This window comes from Ipomoea nil, unplaced genomic scaffold (assembly GCF_001879475.1).
Source record: "Ipomoea nil cultivar Tokyo-kokei standard unplaced genomic scaffold, Asagao_1.1 scaffold2942, whole genome shotgun sequence".
NCBI classification, from domain to species: Eukaryota; Viridiplantae; Streptophyta; class Magnoliopsida; order Solanales; family Convolvulaceae; genus Ipomoea; species Ipomoea nil.
The window spans coordinates 762416-783941 of NW_017619370.1; positions in this window are offsets into that span (position 1 = coordinate 762416).

A 21526-nucleotide genomic window follows, 5' to 3' on the forward strand; every position below is an offset into this window, starting at 1 on the left:
CATTCATTCTAGATATATAGTTCATTAATTCTGGATATATAGTTCAAATTATGCACAACATAACGTCGTTAACGACAATCAAAACTGATTTTTTTTTTTAAAGTCGGACGAGCGTTTTTAATTAAAACGACGCCGTTTTTGCAACCGTGTGCACCATGCATGGTGCACACGGTTGCACGGCATAATTATTATTACATTATACCAGTAAAAGTACTTATGATGTCTCATACTATAACATTTTGTTCAATTTAGTCCTTATATCTTTATTTTGTTCAAGTTAGTCCCTTTACTTTCAAAAGTGGTGCAATTAAGAAAAATAATTAACAATGTTAATATTATTGTTAACTTACGTTACGTGGCGCCAGTGTCGGCCCTGGCCATGTTTTGCCAGGGCTTGCGCATAGGGCCCCAAATATTACGGATTATATATGTATTATGTGTGCAATCGTTATGCTATGGACCCATGTCCAACATGCATGCTGGACACGGGTAACAGTGTCGTTAGACACTGTTACCTTTTTTTTAAAAAAAAAAAAAAAAATTCAGACCGCTTCGTTGTAGGAGTATATGTTCATAATTTTATTACTATCCCACTATACTAATATTTGTGAGTTTCCCAATTACCCCTAAAAAATGGCACCCCTATCAGCCATTGATCTGAAATCATGTGGCTTAGATTTTTTGATATAACATTTTGATTAATTTTTTTTTTCAATTATCCTCAATTTGTAACCAAATTACAAGTTTGCCATATAGCCTACTTTTCTTTTCTCTTTTTGTCTTCTTTCGAAGACAACCCCACGTGGCTGCTATCATCTTCTCCTTCATTTTTTTTTTTTTTTTTTTTGGAGAAACGGCGCTTTTGGCCCCTCAATTGTTTTACTTTTGGAAATTTAATCCCTCTCAATTGATTTGAATAAATCTAGTCCCTTAATTGTTAATAAGGTACCACATTTAGTCCCTCATATTATATAATTAGAAATTCTTTTTTTTAATAATTTTTTTCATGAGGTTATAATTGTCCATTCCTTTCAACTATTTAACTTTCTTCTCTTTCCTTTTAATGTATGCCTTACCATTTGTAGATGAGATTGCATTGGAGATTTCATAGATCAAAAACAATCTATATCTATATCTATATCTATATATATATAAAAGTAAAATCCTCCTAACAAATTTTCCCCCCAAAACTTTTGTAGTAAAGTTTATTTGGTAAGTAAATGCCAAATGGAAATTAAATAAAATCTATTAATTGTTATATTACATAATTGGTAATATTATGTATGGTATTATATTCTATAATATAATTGAAAATATTATTTTTTAAGTATAATAAAAATCTTATGAAATAATGTAAGCATAATAAAATAAAAATAATTATAATAATAATAATATTATTATTATTATTATAAAAACCATATAAATTTTCCCCCAAAACTTAGCGGCATTTATATAATATCCTAATTTTTAAATTTAATTAATTATCAAAATATTGAAATTATATTATATATTATATATTATTCATTTATGTGTAGACATACTTATTACTGTATATAAAGTAAATTAGGTAAATATATTCTTCAAATATAAATTAAGTATCTATATATAATTTTTTGGTAAGCAAATGTAAAATGGTAACTCTAATTTTAATTGGTAATTGGTAATTGGTAATATAATAAAAACCATAAATGTTACCCTTAATTATATCTAAACACCTATATATACATCACATTCTCTTCAATACAAACAGTACCAAGTTACAAAGAACCTAAGGGAATATTCTCTGCAACTGCATAGCAATGATGTAGAGAACAGGGACCTTCAAGAAGAGGAGGAACAAGACCCATATTCTCTGCGTATCCAGAAGAGCTGTTGCACTACACCTACACATTTTGGTAAATCTCTGTATCCTTTTTCAACTCTTTTTTTTTTTTTTAATAAAGAATAGAAAATCATATATACCATTGGTGAAATTTAAAATCTATCTACATATATTATATAAACTATGATTATATTGATCATATATATCATCTTCTTCATCATCAATCTGGACGAGTTTGCTCAACCCATTTAAAGGTATTTCTCTAATACCTTATCTCAATCCATTAAAAGTTGTTTATTATTGGACTCTTGGTAGGATTAAATAATGCACTATTCATAGTGATAGAAAAAAAAACTGACCAATTATTAGTGGACTCTGAGCAACTAGATCTGCAGGTCATTTGCATGAGAGGGGACATCATTGAATGAGTTTGGACTATTAATATTTTTTTTTTCCTGATGTGACGGTCCTTCCAGCACCAATAGGAGTAACACAAGGATTTGGAGCCATGGCAATGTGTTGAGGATCATGAGTAGTGCTCCTTGACAAAAGCCTAAAGCAACAGCATATGAATATGATAGAGATTTAATTATTTTAATTTTTATTTGATAAAGATTATTCTCTAACCAAACAATTAGTAATATTTACGATTTATTGAACCAACCTTCATATTTTTGGTCAAATGAGTACACATGATGGAATATATGTTCATTGCACGAAATCTTAATATTCATTGAGTTTCAAAATCGTATATTGCATAAGAATTATTTTACCATAATATGAATTGTAACCAATTTAATAAATCTAAATATTAACAAGTATGTATGGTAATTTTATGTATGTTAATATTATTTCATATGGACGTAATATCATAATATGATTTATAACCAATTTAAGAAATCTATATTGATAACCAGTTCAAGTATGTATGGTAATTGTATGCATGTATTAAAAATAATAATTACGTATGGTATTATGTATAGTAATATTAGGTATGATATTTATTATGTAATGCGTAGTATTAATTAGGTTGTACATTTATTCTTTTCATATTCTCATATGGACGTAAATTCATAAAATGGTATATAACCAATAACCAATGTGGTGTGTATATATATATATATATATATATATATATATATATATATATATATATATATATATAAAATTTTTCACTCCTTATTATAAAATAATAATTCAATAAAAGTTTTATATAAGTAAATAATCTGTAATATTTATCTTAAGTATAATTTGTCAAATTAATCAATTTTAATTTGATAATGATTATTTTCTAACCAAACAATTGGTAATATTTACAATTTATTGAACCAATTCATATATGTTTTTTTCTATCCAGACTAATTTTAATGGTCAAATTAATAATAAATTTTATTAGTTATTAATTAGCATAATATTAATTTATTATGCATAATTATTGTATAAAAACAAATTATCGTTCAAATGAGTACACAAGATAATATACATGTTCATTGCACGGAATCTTAATATTAATTGAGTTGTCAAATCGTATATTGCATAAGAATTATTCTTACCTTACTATATACAATTACAAATTTATTCCGAAATTCTGAAAATTAAATAAGTTAGAAATCTAATTTTAAGTATGTATATCCTGTTTTTTCATTTTTAATTTATACAACTAATTTATTAATTTATATACACAATTTTTTGCTGCTTTTAATAAAATAATTCACTACATTTTTTTTTCAGTAAGTAATTCCTCTAAGCAAATAATCCGTAATATTCCCTGATATACTTTACACAATTTAATCATTTTTTATTTTTATAATTTCTAATTTATTAAATTTTATATATATATATATATATATATATATATATATATATATCTATATATATATATATATATATATATATATATATATATCTATATATATATATATATATATATATATATCTATATATATATATATATATATATATATATATATATATATATATATATATATAATTAGATAAAACTTATTTTGTGACCAAACAATTGGTAATATTTATGATTTATTGAACCAATTCGTAAATGAGTCCATCTATACTATAATTAAAAACAAAATCCTATTTACTTGATTTCCCACCCAAACAATAGTAAATAGTAAAGGTAAATTTAAAAAAAAAAAGAATGGAAAAAAAGAACATAAATATTTCACAATAATATTCTACATCATCTGTTAAAAATGGAATGGAAATTAGGTAAACTGAAAAAATAACTGAATATTAATAATTGACTGAAAATTAAAAATGAAAAAAGGAACATAAATTAGGTTAATTGAAAAAGGAAATAAATATTTATAATTGACTAAAAAAATGATCCATAATTGACTAAAATGGAAAAGGAAAATGGTCAAATTATTACATTTTAATTTTTTTACAATAATATTACACAATATAGTACATCAAATCATAATTATGTCATAAATCTTTCACAATTTTAAAAATGGAACAGAAATATTTCAATATAATATTTTACATCATCAAGTAAACGTAAATTAAAAATGAAAAGGAAATATTTAAATAACAATATTCTACATCATCAATAATAAAGGCATATTCTAATCAATAATAAAGTTAAATTAAAAATGCAATGAAAATTAAAAATGAAACGAAAATATTTTAATAATAATATTCTACATCATCAATTAAAAATGGAACGAAAATTGGATAAAATATCACTACATCTAATATTCTAATTGGCTAATTGACCAATTGACTGAAAATAAAAAAGAATAATTTGCTGAAAATGAATATGATATTACTAATTAACTGAAAATATAAAATGAAATGAAATATTAATAGTTGACTGCAAATAAAAAATGATCTATAATTAACTAATATGAAAAAAATAAATGGTTAGGTCATTGCATTTTAATTAAAAATTGATGGAAACTAAAATTTGACGGAAATATTTCAACAATAATATTCTACATCATAGATAATAAAGGCATATTTTAAACAATAATAAAAATTAAAAATGCAACGGAAATATTTCAATAATAATATTATACATAATCAATTAAAACTCGAACAAAAATTAGGTAAAAATATAATTGCATATGATATTCTAATTGACTAATTGATTAAAAATAAAAAAGAATAATTGGCTGAAAATGAATATGATATTACAAACTGACTTAAAATATAAAAAATCCCTAATTGACTAATATTCTACCATTATATATTTTCACTCGAGTCACCCATCATGATGGACTGAAGGTGTTAGCTATAGACGATGATGGACAAGATTGTGTTGCTACTACCAATGTCAAAAGATGTTTCAATAATGTGTACATACAATCGTTGACATTTTTTTTAAATGACAATTTGCTATATATCTAGACAAAAAAATATATATCTTCCATACAAATGAATTAAGATAGTAATTCATTCCTATAACTGAGTTGCTTGAGAATGAGCACATTTGACTAATTTATAAAAAAAATACTAAACAATGATAAATAAAATCTCCAAAATTACAGCACCGCATGCGTACATCTACACATTAGCTATTAATTTGAGCAATCATTTGCTCAAATTTAAGCAATGATAACATCAAAACACATAAATAATCCAAACCATATGTTCAATTGCACTATATAATATTTGATGATATAATTTAAATAATTATATATTGATCCAAATATTCTTAATATATTACAACAAATCCATTCTGTGCATCGAACGGGTGAAAATACTATTATTCTAATAATTTTTCTTTCCTTCTTTCGTGTAATTACTATGCTAATGTATTTAAATATTGAAAGAGAATTCTATAAAAAGGATCCTTAACTCACTAAAATTCTATATTATTCTTAAAAACAAAACCCCCAATTCTTACTTACCCGCCCAAACAATAAAAAAAAAAATACCAATTAATAATACTAATAATAATTAGTAAAAAAGTTAGTAGTAAAATAGAAAAAAAGATCCTTAATTCACAAAAAATAGAAAAGGAAACGGGATTCACTAATTAATTAAAATTAACAATAATCAGTAAAAAAAGATTCTTAATTCACTAAAAATGAAAATATAAACGGAATTTACTGATTATGACTAATAATAATTGGTAAAATAGGAAAATAAAAAATGAGTCTTAATTCAATAAAAATGAAAAAAGAAACGTAAGGGTGTGAAAAAAAAAGGTCATAATAAGGATAACAGTAAAAAAAAAAAAGAAAATTCTACCAAAAATTAGAATAATAAAAAAAGTTTCTTAATTCACGAGAAATAGAAAAGGAAATGGAATTCACTGATTAATTAATAGTAATAATAATCAGTCAGAAAATTAGCAGTAAAATATGAAGAAAAAAAAAGATCATTACTTCACTAAAAATGGAAAAATAAACGAAATTTACTGATTAATACTAATAATAATCAGTAAAATTGAAAATAAAAAAGGATTCTTAATTCAATGAAAATGAAAGATTTTTTTTTTTAAAAAAAAGGGGGTCATAATAAAAATAACAGTAAAAACAATCCTACAAAAAAATTGAAAAAAAAAAGATTCATAATTTACGAAAATAGAAAATGAAATGGAATTCACTGAATAATTAATACTAATAATAATCAGTAAAATTAAAAGTTAGCATTAAAATAGAAAAATATAAAAGGATCCTTAATTCACTAAAAATAGAAAAAGAAACGAAAGTCACTAATTAATACTAATAATACTCAGTTAAATAGGAAAATATAAAAAAATTCTCAATCTATACCATTATTAAAAAGAAAATCCTTCTTCCTTACTTTCACACCCAAACAATAGAAAAAGAAAAAAAATCTATAATATTTTTTTTTTTTGAAAATAAAAAAAAAAATCTATAATATAATTAAAAACAAAATTCTATTTACTTGATTTATCGCCCAAACAATAGTAAATAGTAAAGGTAAATTAAAAAAAAAAGGATGAAAAAAAAAGAACAAAAATATTTCACAATAATATTCTATATTATTATCAATTAAAAATGGAACTATTTACTTGATTTATCGCCCAAACAATAGTAAATAGTAAAGGTAAATTAAAAAAAAAAAGGATGAAAAAGAAAAGAACAAAAATATTTCACAATAATATTCTATATTATCAATTAAAAATGGAATGGAAATTAGGTAAATAAATAAGTATCTATTCAAACATATTTTCTCAACCAACACCTTCACTAAGGCTCAATCTCATGACTTCCCACATAAGAGAGGTCACTACATGCCATCTGAGCACAAGGTGCTTGGCAACAAACATTAGGTTAATTGAAAAAGGAAATAAATATTAAAAATTGTTTGAAAATAAGAAAATATTCATAATTGACTAAAACAGAAAAAAAATGGTCAGATCATTGCATTTTAATTTTTCACAATAATATTACACATTATAATACATCAAATCACAAGTATGTCATAAATTTTACACAATTTTAAACAATAGAATGGAAATATTTCAATAATAATATTCTACACTATCAAGTAAAGGTAAATTAAAAATGAAAAGGAAATACTTCAATAATAATATTCTACATCATCAATACTAAAGACATATTTTAAACAATAGTAAAGGTAAATTAAAAATGTAGCGAAAATTAAAAATGAAATGGAAATATTTCAATAATAATATTCTAAATCATCAATTAAAAATGAAACGAAAATTTGGTAAAAATATCATTGCATTTGATATTTTAGTTCGCTAATTGATTAATTGACTAAAAATAAAAGAGAAGTAATTGGATGAAAATAAATATGATATTACTAATGGATTGAAAATTTAAAAGGAAATGAATATTAATAATTGACTGCAAATAAAAAATTATTCATAATTGACTAATATGAAAAAAATAAATGGTTAGATCATTGCATTTTAATTAAAATGGAAGGGAAACTAAAATTGAACGCCAATATTTCAATAATAATATTCTACATCATAAATAGTAAGTGCATATTTTAAACAATAGTAGAACATAAATATTTCAATAATAATATTATACATCCTCAATTAAAAATGGAACACAAATTAGGTAAAAATATCACTCCATGTAATATTCTAATTGACTAAAAATACAAAAGAATAATTGACTGAAAATGAATATGATATTACTAATTTATTTAAAATATAAAAGGATCGCTAATTGACTAATATTATACTATTATATATTTTCACCGAGTCACCCATCCTGATCAATTGAAGGTGTTAGCTCTAGACGATGATGGACAAGATTGTGTTGCTACTACCAATGTCGTCTACAAAGAGGTTTCAACAATGTGTAAATAAAATCGTTGATATTATATTTTTTAAATGACAAAATTGTTATATGTATAGACAAAAAAAATATCCTCCATACAAATGAATTAAGATAACAATTCATTCATATAACTGAGTTGCTAGAGAACGAACACATTTGTATAATTTATAAAAAAAATACTAAACAATGATAAAAAAAAAAATCTCCAAAGTTATAACACTACATGCATACATCTACACATTAGCTATTAATTTGAGCAATTATTTGCTTAAATTCATACAATGATAATATAAAAACACATAAATGATCCAACCCGTATATTCAATTGAACTATATAATATTTGATGTTCTAATTTAAATAATTATATATCGATCGAAATATTCTTAATATATTACAACAAATTTATTCCGTGCATCGCACGGGCGCAAATACTAGTACAATAAAATAAAATAAAAAGCACAAATAAGCTACATATTATACTGTCAACCTCCCTAATATAAAACTAATCTCCCTAAACTAAGTATAGCATAAATAACGAACAACAAAAATAATGAATAGTAATATCATTTGCTTCCCCGTCATTTCAAGTTCAATACTAGTATTTTTACAAAAAAATAACTTAGCAAATAACAATCATCTACTATATTAAGCAAAAATAGCCGTCATTTAATTTGGCATACCAGAATTCAATCTTATATGACCCCCTAAAGCAAAAAATATATCCTGACAGAATAGACAAAAAGTTACAAAATAACAATCATAGTGACTAGTGAGCCTTTTTTCAAACCAAAAGTTAATAGGTTAAAGAAATTAACAGTTATAACCTTTTGAAAAAAATTATTAAAAAAAAAGAATTTGTAATTATATAATATGGGGGACTAAATGTGGTACATTATTAATAATTAAGGGACTAGATTTATTCAAATCAATTGAGAGGGATTATATTTTTAAAAGTAAAACAATTGAGGGGTCAAAAATGTTATTTCCCATTTTTTTTATTTGTTTTCTCTCTCCAAAACCAGAACCATACATTTCTTCTTCTTTTCCCATTTTTCTTTCTGCAATTCCAAGGCTAAGCAAAGCCTCGATTTTTAGCTCTTGAGAGAGCTGAAGAATATGGTTCAACTAGCTTCACGGTATAGTTGGTGACCGAAACATCGAGGCAGAGTCGGAAGCTGACACTGGATTGAAAGACGAAGGCGGAGAATGAAACAACTCCGATCAAAACAACGGCAAGGATGATGATGATCTGCCACGACCGATCTGTTGCTTCGATGCCAACCAAGAATTTGCCGGAGACCAAAGCGAATGAAACCAGAACCCAAAGCATTTCCAAATTCCAAGTTCCAGTAAAAACTGATGAAGAGAAAAACAAGATTGTGAGTCAGTTTTCAAAGCTCTGGATTTGTTGTTTTAGTCACTTTGTAGTATATGTTAGAGAATAAAGTATATTTTTTTAACTACAGATAATTTAAAAACCGAATGCCACAACCGGGTTACAACCTTCAATAACATATTGGCTATCGTAGAGCCACCTTGTGGTTGCAGGGGCCTTGCCCCCCTCCCCCAAAATTTGTTTTATTAATATTATAATGTTCTTTTGGCTCCCCTCTATTCCATCCAAAAACAAAATTTGTTTTATTAATATTATACCGAGTAATTTTTTTGCCCCCCCCCCCTCCTCCCATTCAAAAGCTTCCAAACTACCAGAGTTCCAAAGTACTGTAGCTTCTAAGATAATTTTTTTTTTATTTCTTTTTTATTCTTTAAAGCTTTGGATTTTTTTTTTTAATTTTATAAATTACTCTTTATTGAATTATTGGAGATGAATTCATCCGACCTCACCACAACAAAAAGGGTCTAAATATTATAGTTAAATGGTAGCTAAATTGTCTCTTAGAACACTATGCATTTAGTTCTAAGGAAAATAAAATACATTGCAATGGTGGGCTCTCCGCACTAACAAATTCTGGCCGAAACTCGGGTAACTGGAAAACATTATTATTTTTTCTAAATATCATAATCAGAAATTGATTTTATGTGTTTCTAACAGTATTTTTTGTGACTTGCAACTCATCAACCTTTACATTCAAAGTCACTTACATTTATTGGGGACGAAAAGGTCAATCTTTCATAGAGGGAAGTTCCAAAATTCTCGATCAACACCATGCTAATTAAGGCGGCTAGGTATTTAAAAGCTCTTCCCATGCATGTTCCTTCTTAAGATGGTTTGTGCTTTTGCAAAAAAAAAAAAAAAAAATATTATTCAACTTATTAATTGTGTATATTCTTTGAGTTGAGTCATTTTTCCTAGAAAACACCATTGACTGCATGGCAATTGAATCATCAAATTTTCTATGTCAATGTGTTCTGGGTTAGACAAATGGGGAGTGTATTAAGTTTAATATATTTATATATGAACACAATCAGATATTCAAATGCCCCACTATCAATAGAAAAATATTCTAAGAATGTTAACATATTATTATGTAAAAATTGGGAAGCATCGAAGGGGAAGTTGAGGTGGGAAAGGTGGTAAATAAAGGAGCTGGAAAATTAATGAGAAATGTTGCTAAAAGATCCAAATTTAGAGTTGGATAATGTTGTAATAATGCAACAACAAGTCTAAATTAAAGCAAGTGTGCTCGAGGGGAAGCTATTTGAAGACAAGGTTTACGGGAAAGATGAGTTCTTCCATTTCTCCGCCAATCCAGCTTTAGATGAAATTGATTGTTCTCTTTTAGATCAATCAAAATTGATTGTTCTATTCTAGACCTAAATAATTGATCGGTGCCTAATATAATGCATATGATATTTTGTTATAATAATGTACTATTATGGTTTAATTTGTCATTATCATTTTGGAATTATAATATATCATGTTGATTATTAAAAATTTTATATATCATACCATTTAAAAATTAAAACACATCAATTTATCGTTGGGCATAGTGTTTCGCGCAAAGCACGTGACTGCGACTAGTATGTTCATAATTGTAAGTTTATAATGTCAGAGCTCTATGTTCATAATTTCATAACTGTACATTCATACTTCCATAACTGTACATTCATAATTCCATAACTGTACATTCATAATTCAATAACTGTAACTTCATAATTTTCGAAACTCTATGTTCACAATTTTAGAGTTTTATGTTCATAATTTTATCACAATATGTTCATATTGTAAGTTCATAATGTCAGAGCTCTGTGTTCATAATTTCATAACTGTACATTCATAATTGCATAACTGTACATTCATAATTCCGTAACTGTACATTCATAATTCAATAACTGTAAAATCATAATTTTCAAAGCTCGATGTTCACAATTTTAGAGCTCTATGTTCATAATTTTATCACTATATGTTCATAATTGTAAGTTCATAATGTCAGAGCTCCGTGTTCATAATTTCATAACTGTACATTCACAATAGCACAAACGAATAACGCCGTTAACGGCGAGACAAAATCAAATTTTTTTTTTTAAAACTGAAATGACGTGTTTTCCTTGAAAACGACGTCATTTTGGACTCGCGTCCACAATGCATTGTGGGCACGAGTCCACTGCATAATTTGCGATTATGTGTGGTAGCTGTGCCCGCAAATTTTAGGGGCGGCACTTTTATTTTTATTTTTAAATATTATTTTATATTTATGTTTTACTCCGTATAAATTAGTATTGGTTTGACTTATGTATAAAGAAATGAGTTTTTTTATTCAAAATGGTTCATTGACTATTGCTCATTCTCAATTTTTCATTTCGATTTTCAATTGCACCAAATGTGGTTCCTCGACTTTCAAAAGTTCACCCAATTCAGTCCTTCGTTACATATTCCGTCTAATCAATGTTAAAATGGAGGGTATTTTCATCATTTTACCTATTGTATACTTAATATACACTGAGAAATAATCGATGGACCATTTTGCATAGTAAAGGGACCATTTTGGAAAAAACTCTTTTATTTATTTCATTTTTGTTTATTTTCATTTTTGTAGACTCTATCAAATTAAATTAGAATTTCAATACAATTTTTCACACAAATATAAATAGTTAAAATCCCATAATCCAACTTCAAAATTTTATATTTTCTCTACAAACTTTTTCCCTCGGTTTAAACATACAAATTTTTCCTCTATCCCTATCAAGTTTTACAATAAGTTTCGTAACTTTCATAAATACTCATATACTTTTTATTTTTATCTTTTTATGTTCATATATATATATATATATATATATATATATCTAAAAACATAATAAGTTCCAATCCAGGTTATACCCCTGATTTTTGTCCCTATTTTCTGTTAATTTTTTTTTTTGTACTTTATGCTATAAAAGTTGTACTACATAATTTTTTGGACAAAAATATCCCTGCCGTTATAACTTCTGTTATCTTTCGACACTATTATTACTATGTACATGCATACACAATCATTTTTTCTTACATCCTTCAATGGTAAGTTTTAATTCATTTAGGTTTTAATTAAAATGTTAACATAGTTATATATAGTAATTTATCATTCTATAATTTTTACCTCAAAAATATTAATATGAATTATACAATTATATATATATATATATATATATATATATATATATATATATATATATATATATATATATATATATATATATATATATATATATATATATATATATACACACACACACACACACACACACACACACACTATTATTTTTTTTAAAAAATATAACTAAGATTTTAATATTTAATTTTAATATTGGGCATATATTTTTTGCGCATCGCGCATATAAAATACTAGTATATATATATATATATATATACATATATATATATATATATATATAATCATACTAAAAATTTAATAGACAATAATCAATCACTATGTATCACATTAAATACTATTTTTATCATTAAAAATAACATTATTTTTATTTACATACCTTGGTAAAAAGGTTTCACTTTCAATTTAAATTTTATTAATATTCATATATAAAATACAAACAAACTTCAAAATGGCAAGAACTTGTAATTGCGGTAAAGGATGAGACTTTAGGTTTAGGTGCTAATTGTTTTTGCGTTTGGTTTATTTGTAAGGTTTTACTTGTCCTTTAATACATAAAATTGGTAACCATAGTTGTAGACTCTCTTCAGCATGTTTTATTACTTGGTAGCTAAGGTTTGTACTAACTTTGGAATTGAACTAATAGCCTTGCAGGCTAGGTTAGACCTACTTTTCAAAAATATTTTTCAACATTTTGTCATTGACCGAGAAGTGAAGCGTACTTTTCAGTTTCGAGAAGTGCAAAAAGCACCTCTCTGACCTAGAAGTGCACCATTGGCCGTGTGACTGATAAGTAAACTTACATTCCGGTCATAGACGAGATTTTAATTACTTTTTTGGCTCAGTCGAGATGTTTATTGGAAAAATTTACCTTTCGGTCCAATATTTTCCCTACATTTTGCACTATTTGCGTGTCTAAGCTTGAAAAAAAATAATAATGTTTTTCAATGATAAAAATTGTGTACATTTTGCACTCTTTGCGTGTCTAAGCTCGAAAAAAATAATAATGTTATTTTCAATGATAAAAATTGTGTACATTTTGCACTTTTTGCGTGTCTAAGCTCGAAAAAAATAATAATGTTATTTTCAATGATGAAAATTGTGTGTGTGTGTGTGTGTGTGAACATAAAAAAATAAAAAATAAAAAGTATATGAGTATTTATGAAATTTAAGAAACTTATTGTAAAACTTGATAGGAATAGAGGAAAAATTTGTATGTTTAGATAGAGGAAAAAAGTTTGTAGAGAAAGTTAAAAAATTTGAGGTTGGATTGTAGGATTTTAACTACTTATATTTGTGAGAAGAAAACCTACAAAAATTCTAATTTGATAAAGTCTATAAAATGAAAATATACAAAAAAAAAAAAAAAAAAAGAAATCAATAAAAGAGTTTTTTTTTTTTTCAAAAGGGTCCTTCGACTATTCCCAAAATGGTCCCTCGGCTATTTTTAGTGTATATTGGGCGTACAATAGGTAAACAGATGAAAATACCCTCCACTTTAACACTAATTAGACGGAATATGTAACGGAGGACTAAATTGGGCGAGTTTTTTAAAGTCGAGGGACCACATTTGGTGCAATTAAAAGTCGAAATGCAAAATTGAGAATGAGCAACAGTCGAGGGACCATTTTGGAAAAAAACTCATAAAGAAATCAAGAGAGTCTAAAATTCTAAAGAACTTACCTTCCTAATTCCTAAGGACTTGATTTATGTATAGAGTTATGGTCATATAACTTATAGGAATTGAGGCGGGATTATTTCATCATTGTAAAATTATTATATATAAAGAGTAAAAAATTACTCTTATTCCTATTATAATGCATACATGCAAGATTTGTATTCACAACACAGGAATTCTGTCTTAGTAATAATTAATTTGAAGTGCGTTGTTTGTGTATTTAGCAACCTCAATTTTTTTTTTTTTATTCTTCACGATAAAAGGATGAAAGTATGTAAGTTAAATATTTTAATTATTTAATTTTATTCAAAATTTTAAAATTATTAATTCAATAACTAACCCTAACTAGGAATTTTTTTGACAGGTGGATAACAATCTAATTTCTTGTATTTTGATGTTACAATTGCAATATCAAATTGTCATGACTATTTTCATTACTGTTGTTTATGCATTAAAGTTAAGTTGTTGAAATCTTATGATCAAGTATATTGTAAGAAAGATTCAATGGATTGGTGAATGATTTTATATCTAAATATGCCCGTAGAAGAAGAAGAAGAATGTCACTTTTCAAGTGAAAATTTGAATGATAAATTTTTTATGACATATTATATATTTTTGTACAATATAATATATCTTTTATATATTTACAATTATACAAAAAATGGCACATGTTGAATTTTCGCACAAGACCCCAATTTTCTTAGGAACGGTCCTGCGTAGCGCTGACGATATTTATATTCCTACTCAAATATTACTTTATAAATATTTAAAATTAATTATTTTTTACCACCAATATATTAAATTAGTATGTCCAAAATAAATAATTACAACCATGTTCGCAATAAGATTTGGACAATTGTCCTTAGTTTCACCATTTTTTAAAATAGAGAGACTAAATTAAATAGAATAAAAGTACAAAAAATAAATTGAACAAAGTACTATAGTACATGGATTTAATGAAAAGAAGCGGTTGTGGTTACAATAAACCAATCATGTAACAGTGCAACACTTGTTTTTTTCAAATATAAAAACAAAAAGTAAACATTTGGCTTCATTGCCTCTCTAGCGCAACACTGTTACGTCTCCAAGCTTTAGAACAACTGTTTTCTTCTCTTTTCGATGCCACTGTTGCAAGCCTAAAATCGGGGTCTTTGATTGACATAAATTGCATTGGCATTGAATTGCAATTCAATTAAATGATAAACTATATTGTTTGATTGGAGAAAATTGCAATTCGCTCAATTTATAGGCCCCCTTATGAATTGTAATTCAATGAATTCATCCATACAATGAAAAGAGAAAAAGAAGGAAATAACATATTTGCCCTTGAATGTTATTATTAATATTATTACACAAGGGTATTTTAGTCTTTATAACATTTCTCCCATTTCCATTATTCTTCCTTACCAAAAAGGATGTAATTGTAATTCCTACTTTATTCCCACATGTGGGCAACATTAAGGGTGTGTTTGGTTCGCACATAGGAATCGGAATCGGAATGGGTATCAAATACTTGGTAATGGTAATGGGTTTTGGGGAAAGTATTTAACATGTTTGGTAGTATGGTGGAATGGGAATGGTTACTAATAGTAGTGCTTGAAAATGAATAAGGGAATGAAACCCTTATTCTATTTGGGTATGGATTTTTCAATTGATGGGATATTCGAAACCCATAGTGGTGTTCTAAAAACCTATCAACCAAACAACAACAATCACTTTCATACCCATTCCTATGGGCAAAACCCACCAACCAAACACACCCTAAGTATTCACATGCAGATATGCAAAGCTTATAACAATTGGGATTGCCGGAAGTCAAGCATGCTTAACCACAGAGTTTTATAATACTTGGTTGCCATATCCTACTTAAAATCAATTGGTGATAGGTAGGTGGACATTAATCATTTAATCATATCTCTCCATGGTATTTTAGTCTTTATAACATTTCTCCCATTTCCATTATTCATCCTTACCAAAAAGGATGTAATTGTAATTCCTACTTTATTCCCATATGTGGGCAACATTAAGAATTCACATGCAGATATGCAAAGCTTATAACAATTGGGATTGCCGGAAGTCAAAGCACGCTTAACCACAGAGTTTTATAATACTTGGTTGTCATATCCTACTTAAAATCAATTGGTGATAGGTAGGTGGACATTAATCATTTAATCATATCTCTCTATGGTAAGCCACAGCACCACGTCTCGAATCAAGCAGTGGCTGAACTCGGCCAACGCCCAACAATCCCCCTCCCAGCACCTGCCACAATCTTTGATCACCAAGCCCAGTTGCGCAGCATGCCTGACTCGGTTAGCCTACGCGCCCATCATCCCCTCTTGGGATTGGACTTGGCCCGACCTACGCCCACATCCCACCTGGGACTGGACTCGGCTTTCGCCTTGCCATTGATTCGAACCCGTGACCTCGGCTCTGATACCAATTGATGGATCTCAGCACTGCACTATGCTCACTTCCCAGGGGTCACCAATTCCGGGATTGCCGGAAGTCAAGCACGCTTAACCACAGAGTTCTATGGTACCTGGTTGCTATATCCTACTTAAAACCAATTGGTGATAGGTAGGTGGACATTAACCATTCAGGGCCGTCCCTGGCCATGTCTGGCCAGGGCTAGCGCACAGGGCCCCCAAATTTTGGGGGCCCCAAATATTATATACGTAGTATATATGTGCATTGCGTCCCCAAATTTTGGGGGCATTTTTATTAAAATAAATATTATTTTATATTTATATTTTATATATTAGTGTAGGTGTAATTTATGTATAAAGAAATCAAGACGGTCTAAAATTCTAAAAAGTTTATATTCCTAATTCTTAAGGACTTGATTTACGTATAGAGTTATAGTCCTATAACTTATAGAAATTGAGGCGGGCCTATTTGATTATTGTAAAAATTATTATATACAAAGAGTAAAAAATTACTCTTATTCTTATTATAATGCATACAAGCAAGATTTGTATTCACAACACAAGAATTCGGTCTCAGTAATCATTAATTTGAAGTGCGTTGTTTGTGCATTTGGCATCTTCAATTTTTTTTTATTCTTCACGATTAAAAGATGAAGGTATGTAAATAATTAAATATTTTAATTCTTCAATTTTATTTAAAATTTTAAAATTATTAATTCAATAACTAACCCTAGTTAGGAATTTTTTCGATTGGTGAATAACAATCTAATTTCTTGTATTTTGATACTACAATTGCAATATCAATTAGTCTTGACTATTTTCATTACTGTTGTTTATGCATAAAGAAGTTTTTAAAGTTAAAGTTGTTAAAATCTTACTTATGATCAACTATATTATAAAAAAGACTCACCAGGACTATGTGGTCTAATGGTATCCGGGGTGGACTTCCAAGTGGAAGGTTGTGATTTCTAGCCTCAGTGGAGGCGTTATTGGCTCTTTGTGTTTCAGTAGGTTGAGAAAGTATATGAACAGATACTACAATCTAATAGAGTTAGTAGCATTCAAAAAAAAAAAAAAAATTATAAAAAAGACTCAATGGATTGGTGAATGATTTTACATCTAAATATGGCCGAAGAAGAAGAATGTCACTTTTCAAGTGAAATTTTAAATAATAATTTTTTTATAGACTATTATATATATATATATATATATATATATATATATATTTTTTTTTTTTTATTATAAGGAAGGAGGATACCCTACATATACACACTATTACCTCAATTGAGGTTTGAACCTTACACCTCCCACTTAGGGAAGCAATCCAATACCAGTGAACTACAAGCCACTTGGTAGACTATTATATATTTTGATACAATACAATATATGTTTTATATATTTACAATTATACAAAAAGGGGGCCAATATTAATTTTCGTACAGGACTTCAATTTTCTTAGGAACGGCCCTGTAACCATTTAACCACATCTCTCCATGGTAAGCCACATCGCCACGTCTCGAATCGAGTAAGGGCTGGACTCTGCCAACCCGGCCGACGCCCAACAACCGGTAGATTTACAAAGCGTACAACATGTTGTTTGAGATGTGTCTGGATGAAAATGAGAAAATAAAACGGAGCGTCATGCCTGTAGAAACTGAAAACGCAATCCACCATGTACCATCACTTTAGAGACAACTTGTTAATTATCACCTTGAGAACATGGTATTTTAATGGACGTAGAAATGACACATTGTTACTTATTGCTTTATTTAAGTTATAATTTTGCAAAAGTTTGACACGAGCTTCATGTGAAATAATTATTATTTTTTTAAAAGAAAAATGGGAGCACTGAATGTAGGATTTTATGATTTAAAACTGATGAGAATCTGGTTTTGTACTTAAAAAAATCCACTAGCATCATAAAGTTGACAATAAACCAACCACCAAATATTTATATACAAATTTTATTTTGCCTCCCAATCCTCGTTTCTTCATAAACTATTTAATTTCATTCAATAATGTAGTGAAACAATAAACAACTGGAATCATCTCATTCAGCCCACAGATTACATTTGTAAACAATGCTTTTTAAGTGATCATGTGATTCCATGTTGTGTAAATAAATTGAATAATTGATACTATTTTAAGTCACTGTTAATTCTTAGAAAAAAAAAAAAAAAAAAGAAAGAAAGGAGTGGTCAAAGGGATACAGTTGGCTATAATTCTTAAAGATCACGAGTTTAATTATTTTTAATATCTTTTCTACACCAAAATGTACGCTTTAGGTGAAACTAGTTGTCGTTATATCGTGTACCGCGGTAAAAAACAACGCCGTTATCGGAGTGTGTATTTTTTGTGTATTAATTACCAACTGAAACTACAGTGTATTTAAACTGACAATGCCTCACGTATTATTTTTATATTATCAATTGAAATGAAATGAAACTGTAGTTGTATTGAAATGAAACTGTAGTATATACAAAATGAATTGAAACTGAATAACAATTTCACATATTCGAGTGTATATTACCCAGCGAAAATGTAATTATATCAAAATGATACTGTAGTTGTGTTGAAATGAAACTACAGTATATATAAAATGAAACTGAATAACATTTCACATATTTGAGTGTGTATTGTGCAATGAAGTTGTAGTTATATTGAAATGATCATGTAGTTGTGTTTTAATGAAACTATAGTGTATATGAAATAAAATTAAATAACATTTTCACATATTTGAGTGTATAAATAACGAATGAAACTGTAGTTATATTCAAATGAAACTGTAGTTGAACTGAAATTGCAGTGTATACAAAATGAAACTGTAGTTGAACTGAAATTGCAGTGTATACAAAATGAAACTGTAGTTGAACTGAAATTGCAGTGTATACAAAATGAAACTGAATAACAGAGTTACTTTTTTGTAGAACAGCACGGAATGACGGGAAACATGTGCCGTTTCTTTCATTAAACAAAGCGACATCGTTTTGAAGCTCGGTGCCTAATCGATTATGCACCGCGGTGCACGATATAATTTGCCGTGAAACTAGTCTTTGTGACCTTAGTTGATAAATTGGTCAGATCACAAGTTTACGTTGTCAATAGCTGACCAACCCAAATTAAGATGATTCAAAGATGATTTTCACCAAAAGTTAAAATTGGAACCTTTTGGTTAGTGGTTACTAAACCAACTGTGTGACTAGCTTGATTAATAATTCCTACATCTTTTATTAATTTTACTAAACCACGTGTTCCGCCCCCAACTGTAAGCAAAGCCATCATAATTAATTTTCACGTTTTGTATAATAATAACAAAAAAAAAAAAAACTTTAAAATTAAAAAATAAAAATAAAATTAAAGGATGAAATGATGAAGATGCATGCAGTAGGAAGAAAACAAGGTTTCCTCGTAATGATTCCTTAAAATAAACTAATAATTAAGTAGTCTAAAGCTATTTTCAAAAAAAAAAAAAAAGTAGTCTAAAGCTAAATTTTAGAACATTATTGGTTAATTTTCATTTAACTAGTTTCCAATAACATTCAATGAACCATGTGCAAAATTTGAATCTAAAAGTCTAAAATTATAATCTATCTATTATAATTATAATAAGGTAAAAACTTTTGCAATCGTCATGTTATGAACTCGTGTCCAACATACATTGTGAACACGGTAATGGTGCCGTTAGTGGCACCGTCATCTTTCACCATTTTTTTAAAAATTTCAGACCGCTTCGTTATAGGAGTATATGTTCATAATTTTATCACTATATGTTCATTATTGTAAGTTTATAATGTCAGAGCTCTGTATTCATAATTTCATAACTATACATTCATACTTCCATAACTGTACATTCATAATTCCGTAACTGTACATTCATAATTCAATAACTGTAAATTCATAATTTTCGAAACTCTATGTTCACAATTTTAGAGCTCTATGTTCATAATTTTATCACTATATGTTCATAATTGTAAGTTCATAATATCAGAGCTCCGTGTTCATAATTCCATAATTGTACATTCATAATTCCACAAACGAATAACGCCGTTAACAGCGAGACAAAATCAAATTTTTTTTTAATAACTAGAATGCCGTCGTTTTTCCTAAAAACGACGTAATTTGCAAAACTTTTGTGAGTCCGTGAGACGGGTCATGTCAAGATAAATGTAATATTTATACTAGTAAATGTAATACTAAATCAGGAACGTTTATTTCTTATATGAGAAAATGTAATAGTTTTAAAGAAAAATATAATATTTTTATATTTTGATTTTGTTGTGAGCCTCAAGCTAATCCAAACCTCTGAGTGTCTTATTATGCTTAGGTGTATTTCTTTAAACTTAGGTGATCACAGCTTTGTTGGACTAATTTTTAGCCCATAGGATCCACCCCTAGAGCCACGACAATTTATATCATGCACCACGGTGCGCGTTGCATTGTGCGCCCAGATGCAAAACAACGTCGTTTCAATTTTTATTTTTTTTTTTGAAATATCGCTACCCAGTGTTTGGCAGTTACTTTTCTTTTAAAAAAAATCTTATGCTCAAAAATGTACATAATGTTATACTAGAATACACATAATTGTATACATGAATGTACATAATTATATAACAAAATACACATACTCTTTTTTAAAAGATAATACACATAATTTAACATAATACATAATAAACATAAACTTTTAACATAATACACATCAACTCTTAACATAATACACAAAAATTTCCTGATTCGGATGTACATAATTGTATAAAAAAATGTACATAATTTTATAAAAAAATATACATAATAAAAA